The sequence below is a fragment of the Macrobrachium nipponense genome, chromosome 46, assembly GCF_015104395.2.
Source record: "Macrobrachium nipponense isolate FS-2020 chromosome 46, ASM1510439v2, whole genome shotgun sequence".
NCBI lineage: Eukaryota > Metazoa > Arthropoda > Malacostraca > Decapoda > Palaemonidae > Macrobrachium > Macrobrachium nipponense.
Genome location: NC_061106.1, coordinates 19210031 through 19220418, shown reverse-complemented (window position 1 = coordinate 19220418; position 10388 = coordinate 19210031).

Here is a 10388-nt window from a genome sequence, read left to right as displayed (position 1 = left end):
TTTAAGTGTGGACTTTTATTATATATATATATATATATATATATATATATAATATATATATATATATATATATATATATATATAGTGTGTGTACAAAATTCGTTCTCATTTGGACGTCCGTCAGAATATTACGTACTGGAGACCTAAGCGTCTCCAGTGAGTATATTTTTATATACTAATCCATTTCTTTCGAGATACGTTAAGCACCGCCATTCCCGTTCTGTCACGTATTGCTTATTTGTGTTCTACATCGCTCTCTGAGCGAGGTGAACCTGTAACGTCTAATGGTACTGTAGAGACACACTTAGTACTTTTTGTTGCTTCTTCCCTGTGCATTCACGCGCGTAGTGCGGACAGGCTTGTATTCGGTAACCAGAAATAATTGTCTGCTTGTTGCTTTTACCAAATGCATCTCATTTCGTGTAACATGTTGGTAACTGCCTATAGCAATGCACAATATGAAACATCAGAACTATTCAGGGTTGGCAATGATTAAATCATTGATTTTTCATTGAAAAATCATGAATTTTGACATTTTTATATGTTTTATTTAATTAGAAAGCAAATAAGTTGAAAAATATGGTTTGGTGTTGATAAAAACTTAAGCATAACTGTGTGCATCTATTGATTTTGATAGAACAAAAAATTGCAAGTAGTGCATGCTTTAGGCCAGAACTGGAAACCTAAAAGATAAATCAATAGTTATTCTGGCATGAAATACATCTTGAGGAAAAAAAGGATTGTAAAAATAGCAAATAAAATATTTGAAAATGACACAAATCACTGATTTTTTATTTTTTTGATTTTCTTAAAGAAATAAAAACAATTACATCCATGAAACTATTCAACCTTGTTGCAGTTAATGAACAGGACGGTCCAAAGACACGATAAGGCAAAGTGTGACGCGTCCAATATTGAAGAAGGCATGTTTTCCAGAAACAGGAAATTGACGGTACGAAACTAATAATACTGGCATGACGAACATAGGAAGGTCAAAACCGAAAGAACATTTTCCCAATTGTCAGACCTCTGAATAACCAGTTGCTTGCTGGAATGAAGATTCTGAGGGCTTAAAAATTTCTAAAGCTCCCCAAAATACTTATCCACTTTTCTCCAGGTTGATCACATCCCAGTGGAAAACTGTGGAAAGTTAAACTACTGGTTTTGCAGAAGCATTTTTAGGGCGAAAATTTGTTAACTTGATACCGATTTCTTCCAAAAGTCTGTGATCTAGTGAATATATGAACCTGCCATGCTTCATCAGATTCCTTTTGCTCCTTTTTAGAGATTATTGTGATAACCAACATACACACAGGCATACAAACGCTCAAAAAGGAAAACGTAAACACACACTAACTTGAGTGAAAACACAACCTCCATCCAAATTTGTTAGCTGAGGTAACGAGCTTCACCGTGTGTGTGTGTGTGTGTGTGTGCGTCCTTCTTCATAAATCCTTGTCTTTTATAATTATCTGCAAATATCCATTCTTGCTATATCTTTGTTTTGACGTCCCTTCAGGCACTTGTAATTTGAGTAACCTTCGTCATAAAATCTGTACGTATGCTGCCATAGTCACCATACGTGCCTTGCATTACGGTAGATGGCCCTCACAGTAACTATTTTACTTCTGCAGACTATGACAAGGCAATTGTCGATAAGTATTCGGTAGTTTTGTTAAGTACAAGCTTTCATGACTACTTAGAAACGATCTTCTAGCATGATATCTTCAGCGAAACTCGAATGAAAATCATACACTCGTGACACTACGGCTTTGTTTGAACTAAAATAGTTTTCTAGCTTGAAAGCTCACTGCTGGTGTCACACCTACATGTATACAGTAAATGCTTGGATAAAGTGTTTGAAATAGCCCATCAAACGCTTCCCTTTGAATACACTAGTGACACTCACACACGTATATATATATACACCGATATTTAACTAAAGAAAAGTAACGTGGTGCAATCGAAATACGTTACTTTTCTTTACTTAAATATTGGTATATGTATGTATATATATATATATATATATATATATATATATATATATATATATATATATATATATATATATATATATTGTGACGAAGTGCCAAGTATCTGGTTACAACACTTACCACTCATTAATTGTTACCTCACAAAAGCCAGACACCTGAACCCTCATCGCAGGTACTAAACGACTGAATACACTAAGGGCAACAGTGATCCCTTAACAACTTACCAGTATTGCTGAAAATCAGACTACGTTCATCAAAACAGGTGTGAGGTAATCTTGTAAGTAATTAAATTAATCAAAGGGCATCACTCCATCAACAACTTTAAAAGTCTAAGTATTTCCCTGATTTCAGAAGTCTAAGTACTTCCCTGGTTCTAAGTCACTTCAAGTTAATTGAAGGAAAACAGATCAATCACCACTCTATGTTTCTACCTAACATCAACATAATCAAATGCAAATATACTGGTTAGAAATGAAAACACTTATAAAAATTTTAAATACAAAAAATTATTATTAAACTCAAAATTTATAAGTGAAATTCACAATATCAGGAAAAATTACTGTTACTTGAAAACAAAGTAAAGTTTAATTAATTCTTGAATCAATTAAGTAGAATTAAATCAATCAAAATTATTTATCACAAAATTCAAGAAAATTAATTCAATCAAAATTCAAAAGTGTTAGGCAATAATTGAAATGTGGAAATTAATTCACAAGTGCTAAACAATAATAAAACTTGAAAAGAATTCTAAGTAAATGTAAATTAATTCACGTGTCAAATTTAATTAAATGTGCAACGATTAATTAATGAAAATAACTAAGTCAATTAAATTGTGAAAGCAAATGAAAATACAGAAAAATGTGGAAAATACCAAAATTTAAAAAGTATTACTCACACAGAACATAAAATAAAAAGACACACTTCAATAAGAAAATGAATAAATGCACAAAAAATAAACAAACACAAAACACAAACATTTGCAATGTGTAAGAATGTAAATTTCACTCAAACCATTGTAACTATTAGTTTAAAATCAAACGTGCTATGCGATGGAGAGAGAGAGAGAGAGAGAGAGAGAGATCTGAACGCCTCGAGTATCTAAGATGTAATGAAATTCTTCTCCCTTATGGAAGCTGGACTGGAGATGACACAAAACGTTTTGGGCAACAATTCTTTCTAGAAGCTTCGAAATCTTATGCAACTTTACATACAAAATGTGTAATCTGCACGTGGCTTTGACAAAGACATACACGTATGAGACCAGTCTGTTAAAAAAAGACACGTACTTGACTCGATCGATCGAAGCAGAAGTCCCTTATCATACGTGGTGACAGAATCCCGAAACACAATGAAGACTCGAGGTCTCTAATCAAACGTGTTGACAGATTAGGAAAGCAAACGGAGATCTCGGAGTTCCTCTAATCTCAAGGAGATGAAAAGTTACTGAAACAATTCTAGCTTTGAACGGACAAAGAAAATCTCTCTCTTTCTACATTCTACGTTATATATATTCTTTTACATTATGTTATGCGAAATCTGAACACACATTTAAAACATCCTGTCTCTAAGCTATCTAGGAATCTGAAAAAATGTTGCAAAATCTTATACACAATACTTTATACAGTCAAAGAGGGGAAATATGCATTTTGACAGTAGCAATATATAATAATATGTATATATGTATATATATATATATATATATATATATATATATATATATATATATATATATATATATATAGTTACAGACATTAAACTACATATGTCATTTGATATCAAACTCACTCAACCTTTAAATAAATGCCAAAGGGGAATTTATAAAAGAGATGAGCCATCCGTCACTAGGGGGACTCGAACCACTGAATGGTTGAGGAACGACAACTTTTCAGTGATGGTATCCATTAGGCTCATTAAGAGGGGCATAAGTTGGTATCGACGCTACTATACATGTGCATGTCAAATTCAGCTTTTTGTAATTTAGAGTCGATATCAACCCACCTCCACCATGATAGCCAATTGGTAGGTTTGAAACACGTAGTGATTTGTGAATTTTTGTTACTTACGCTGTCACATATTTTATGCTCACGAACATTATTCTACAAATGTTTGATATAAAATTTACTCAACCCCGGGAGAATTTATAAAAGAATTTATAAAAGCAAACTGCCACATGGCAAACTAGAACCACTGGTTGATTGGGGAACAACTTGTCACTGATGGTAGTCATTAGGCTATCAAGAAATGTATGAGTTGATACCAACTATGTTGTACATACATGTCGGTTGAATTCAGGTTTTTCTACCTGGCAGTCGATATCAGCCCACCTCCGCCACGACAGCCAACTGGTGGGTTTGAAACACGAAGCTACTTATGAGTTTTTGTCACATACACCATGTCCATATTATAGTTACAAACATTAAGGTACAGATGTTCAATGTCCAGTTCATGGAACCTCGGAATAATGCACCCAAGGAAAATTTATAAGTGATAAGTTACCGCCACTGAAAAGTCGTCGCTCCCTAACCATTAAGTGGTTCGAGTCCCCCTGGTGACGGATCGCTTATCACATATATAAATTTCCTTTCTGGCTACAGAGTGTCCATAAAGTCCCAGTACCATTACAAGTACTTATAGCTTGTAATGGTACTGGGACTTTATGGACACCCTGTATTATTCTGAGGTTGAGTGAATTTGATATTGCATGACATTTGTAGCGTAATGTTTGTGAAAATAGAAAAATGTCACGGTATATGTGACAAAAATTCACGAATAGCTACTAACATGTTTCAGACGTACCAATTGGCTATCATGGTGGAGGCGGGGTAATGTCAACTCTTAAGAATAAAAACCCGAATTTGACCAACATATGTAGCTACAGCAGAGTCGGTGTCAGCTTACAGAACTCTTGGTAGCCTAATGGTTATTGTCACGGGAAGGTTGTTCACTAACAATTCGGTGGTTCGAGCATGGCCATGGATCGAGTTCCCCTGGTGACGGATTGCTCATCACCTATAAATTCCTCTTCGGTTTATTATTCCAAGGTTGAGTCAGTTTGATTATAAGGGACGTTTATAGCTTAATGTTTGTAATTACTGTATAAAAAGATGCCACAATGTATGTAACTATATATATATATATATATATATATATATATAGATATATAATTATATATATATATAATATATATATATATATATATAATAAGCATTTCATTCAAGAGCAACAGTGAACAAGCAAGCAAATTGCAGAGGTAGTTGCAAAGCTTTTCTCTGAGCTCTCTCGTCCCAAACCCCGTTAACTCAAACGTTTCTCATCCGACTCGTTATTCAAAACAATTTCGCTTTCCTTCATTTTAGCTCTTGGGGCAACGTTTCTGGTCTGCCTCTGTGTAATGAGAGAGAGAGAGAGAGAGAGAGAAGAGAGAGAGACGCCAACAGTCGTTCAGAGGGCAGTGGAAAATCAATTGCATATATCGGCCTTAAATGTTCTGGAGAGTTGTACCACTTTCAGAAGCGCCGTGTCAACTCCGGCCAAGCGACTTTGACTCTTATGATCCGTGGCAATAAGGTTCGTAGGAGTATGGCTGGAAGTGGCCTACGGTCTTGTTACCAGGGCGGTTGACACATTATATACTTGAAAATGTTTGATTTATTTAGTGTTTTATTTTACTTTTTTATCGTTTATTTTTCTAGGGATTCAAATTGAAGTCACCATCTCGCCCAATGATGCATTGGTTAACTTTCCTTTAATCTCAAATGTAGGAAAGAACGGCATATTTACTTTTCGCTTACATTTAAAAAAGATGTCAAAAGAATGGCTTTAAAGCGAAAAATACAAGATGGAAGATTTTTTCATTTCTTTATATCAGCGTGATTGTGTTTGATATTGTTCTTATTAAGAGATGGATGAAATATATAATGGCTGTCCCGATGCAATCTTCGTAAGAGTGCACATTTCTCATTTTCATTTAATGACTGTAATTGCGTGACTTAATGAGTTATAAATGACTTGAGTATAATGAGAGAATATTATTGCCTGTTTATCGTAGCGTCTAGCTGTGATAATTATTAGTCAAAATCACAAGCATTTATATGATAAAAATTAAAGCCACCTTTCCCCTGATAGTTCGCCCATACGTGAGGAAAATGAAAAACTAACTTTAGGACTTTTGCCGCGTCCAATTTTCAGCTTTTATCTCCTGCAGAAAGCTGAAAGGAAAATTCCTCCGAGATCAGTATTTGCCATAGGAATCAAGTGGGCATCTTCAATGTTGGATATAAGCTTTCGGACCTAGTTGACTGTTACCCATTTCTTTTGTCACAATCATTTTCCAAAGTAGGAACATCAGTAACAATAAGTTTACCTCGTAAATTTACCTTTTAGTGAGTGGAAGTTAGGGTAACAGTATTTTTGCCTGCGGCATTGTGTTGAATATTTAGTTAAACGTATATAAATTTTGTAGTATAATACGACTAGACTACATATTTCTATTGTTAATAAGACTATATGTTCGCGAATACTCTCAGACGAACTTAGTCTTCATAAGGCTTTTTTTTTTATATCATGCTATGCAATCTTTTGGCTAAGATTGGTCCCTTGGCCACGAGATCTTGCCATCTGTGACTCTGTGGAAGATTTCGCGGCCGTTTTAACGTCTTCGATGTCGGAAATAAGTCCCTCGGATGATGGCTGATTGAGAATGTCTTGGGAATGACTTTCTCAAGTCTGTTTTTCAACAAATATCGTAACTATACTATAGATTCACATTACCAGCGCATCTGATGTCTTGGCCAGACCCTTACGACGCTAATGATTGGCTGTTGATAAGCTAGTCACAGGGCTAGAATTTGGAAACACTCAGTCTCTCTCTAGAGTTCACATAGGTAGGATGTATGTTCCACCCCTCCTTGAGGGACACGCCTTTCAAAAGTATCCCTCAGGAAAGGTGGAACATACACCCTGCCTATGTGAACTCTCGAGAGAGACTGAGAGTTTCCAGCCCTGTGATTGGCTTATCAACAGCCAATCAGGAGCGCCGTAAGGGACTGGCCTAGACATCAGATGCACGGGTGATATGAATCTACTTATAGCACCTTAGGTGTTTGCTGCTGAAGAACTGGTTTGTGCTACTTTTAAAATATTATTGAGGTGTTACGTTATTGCCTAGACTTTATTTCCAAGTTACTTTACTGCTTAAACTTCATTAATGTGTTACTTGTCGCCCAAAAACTTTTTCCCGAGATGTTACGTTGTCACACCAAGTACCATGTTTCATACTTTCACTTCATTGTTCATCTTCTTCTTTCACAATGTTCACTTGCGAGCACAGTTATGTTTGTTTAATCCTACAGACAGCAAGATCGTCTTTCTGGCGAGTTATTTTAATTCACGTCATTTATCTTTCTACTTTCCTCTCTCTCCCCCTTGTGGGAACTCCATTTTGAGGACAGTTTGCGCCGCAAACTAATGTTGTTCAATTCATGACTCTTATGAGTGATTGCTCATTCTGAATGACGGAAATATGGATGTGGAATATATGTATATATATATATATATATATATATATATATATATATATATATATATATATATATATATGTAAATTTTTATCAAATGACCGTGATTCATATACGTGCATTAAGCTCCAAATGTCCTTTAATATCCCAATTCGCTCTACCTTGGAATTAATATATTTTCATATATGTTAACCGAAGGGGAATTTTTAGTTGATAATAATTTCGTCCTCTCGTGGATTCAAACCAGCGCCCAGCGGACTGAGGAGAAATCAGGACTTCAGTGACATTATCGATTTGGCCAACAAGTGAGGATTTGTAGATTAATACATGCATATATATAATATATATATATATATTATATATATATATATATATATATATATAGTGCGTGTGTGTGTGTATATATATATATATATATATATATATATATATATATATATATATATATATATATATATATATATATGTATATATATGTATATATATATATATATATATATATATATATATATATATATATATATATATATATATATATATTATCGATTCGGCCAACAAGTGAGGATTTGTAGGGTAATGCATATATATATATATATATATATATATATATATATATATATATATATATATATATATATATATATATATATATATATATATTATATATATATATATATATATATATATAATATATATATATAATATATATATATATACATATATATGTATATATGTATATATAATAATATATATGTGTATGTATATATATATATATATATATATATATATATATATATATATATATATATATATATATGCAATAGAAAGGAAAGAAGGTTGAATATTGGGATAAGTTGTGTGTGCAGTCTATGCAACATAAGCGGAGTTGGCAGAAGGGTGTGAAATGTGGAAATACAGTTGTTGTGAAAAAGTTAGCGCAGAGGAAAGTAAGAATCAGTGTGTTTTGAGTTGGTTCAGTCTCTTGGAAAGAACAGAAGACTGTTGGTTGGTAAAGTAGGTATACATTTAGAAAGTGTCAGAGGAGGAAAGGAAAGACGTGCTTAGAAATTGTTGGAAAGATGGGGTACAGAAGTGTAGTCTTTGGTATTCTGGAGTTATACGGTAGAAACGATAAGCAATGCATGTTAAATTTTACACGTGCGTTCGTTAGTGTACACACATACATACATACATGCATACGTACATACACACACACACACACACACACACACACATATATAATATATATAATATATTATATATATATATATATATATATATATATATGCATGTATGTATGTAGGTATGTATGTATGTGTGTGTGTGTGTCTTGCATCATGGTGATATATAATACTTTCCATTGAACGCTCACGTAGAGAGCAGTTCAAGTACTAAGGATGTATGTATTACTCAACTTCCCGAGTAACACAAAATGCTGTAGCTGCGACGCACGGAGAGAGAGAGAGAGAGAGAGAGAGAGAGAGAGAGAGAGAGAGAGAGAGAGCGTCCTTGGCGCTCAGCAAATGCAGGTGTGTTACAGGGGACGATAACTTGGCACTTCGGAGAGAGCACCTCCTCAGCATTAATCCTGCTCCCCAGAGGAGAGAAGTGAGTGTGAGTGAGCAAGTGCGTACTTTCGTGTGTCGGAGGCTTCACCGGCTACAGTAACATCGAGAAGTTGCGCTTGATAGTCCTGTCATTTTTTTTCCTTAAACGAGGCAAACGCGTATCTGATGATAACATATTACATTTGTGTTTGTTTAATAACTTCGTTACAGTTTCTAATCTGTTTGGATACCGCTACTAATCTAAATTCAGGAGCCTCGCTAAAAATCTTCTTGTGAACTTTATTATTGTTGTTATTATTAGATTAATAGTTTACGTATGTCTTACCAGAGAGAGAGAGAGATAGAGAGAGAGAGAGAGAGGGGGGGGGGGATTGGGGGTTGGGTAGAATGTCATATTGTTACCGAAATTAACATCCTGCCTGATATTAAGACCATTTAAATACTAATTTATCAATATCTGTATGATATTCAGAGAACCTTAACTATCTTTGACATATATAAATCTCTCTCTCTCTCTCTCTCTCTCTCTCTCTCTCTCTCTCAACGAAATCGATTACCGCTGCGGAAAAACGTCATAAAACGTAATCTGAAATTTTAAAAATAAACTCAATGCCTATGTAAGCACTTCAGTTTTCTCCTCTTCGTGAATTCATTCCCATTGTTCCTATTGCTTTATCTCCTCCTCCAAATACTGTTCTCTCTAAATTCTGCTTTTCTCCCTTTTGCTAAATTTGCTTTCTCCCCTTTTCCTAAATGCTGCCTTTCTCCCTTTTCCTAAATGCTGCTTTTTCCCCTTTTCCTAAAAGCTGCTTTTTCCCCTTTTCCTAAATGCTGCTTTTTCCCCTTTTCCTAAATGCTGCTTTCTTTTCCCCTTTTCCTAAATGCTGCTTTCTCCCCTTTTCCTAAAAGCTGCTTTCTCCCCTTTTCCTAAATGCTGCTTTCTCCCCTTTTCCTAAATGCTGCTTTCTCCCCTTTTCCTTAAACTGCCACTTTCTTCCCTTTTCCTAAATGCTGCTTTTCCCATTTTCCTAAAAGCTGAAAAACTCTTCCTTTTCCTAAATTTTGCTGCTCTTTTTCCCCTTTTCCTAAAGAAACCAAATGCTGCCCGTTTCTAAATTTCCAAAATGCCTAAAGCTCTTCTCCCCTTTTCCTAAATGCTGCTTTCTCCCCTTTTGCTAAGTTCTGCTTTTTCCCCTTTTCCTAAAAGCCTGCTTTCCCCTTTTCCAAAATTTTTCCTAAATCGTGCTTTCTCTCCTTTTTCCTAAAGCCTGGCTCTCCTTTTCCTAAAACGTCGGCTTTCTCTCCTTTTC